The sequence below is a fragment of the Seriola lalandi genome, unplaced genomic scaffold, assembly GCF_002814215.2.
Source record: "Seriola lalandi dorsalis isolate HSWRI2012SDOR001 ecotype SW California unplaced genomic scaffold, Sedor1 jcf7180002054901, whole genome shotgun sequence".
Taxonomy (NCBI): Eukaryota; Metazoa; Chordata; class Actinopteri; order Carangiformes; family Carangidae; genus Seriola; species Seriola lalandi.
The window spans coordinates 585,264-585,696 of NW_019525453.1; positions in this window are offsets into that span (position 1 = coordinate 585,264).

The window sequence follows — 433 nt, forward strand, 5'->3', positions numbered from 1 at the left end:
TGTTGAATGCTGAACTGAAGTCTATGAACAGCATTCTCACATAAGTGTTGTTATTGTCCAGGTGAGAGAGGGCAGAGTGTAGTGCCATGGAGATGGCATCTTCCGTACTCCTATTCTGGCGGTAGGCGAATTGGAGGGGGTCCAGGGTGGGTGGTAGGAGGGTTTTAAGGTGAGCCAGGACCAGCCGCTCTAAGCAAAAGGCACTAATTGCAATGAGAGCTATACAAACATTAGAGGCTGACATTTCACCTTGTTTTCCGAAAGAGAGGCCACTTTGACCTGCATTGGCACACCTCTAAAACCATCAGTTAGATATTTTAGGGTGGGTGAGGTACTCAGGATTAAAAAGGAAACACTTTTAGTGAATCACACTACTCTAAAAAGATGAACCTGACAAAGAAGCTACCATTGTTTGTTATTAGACAAACTGTAC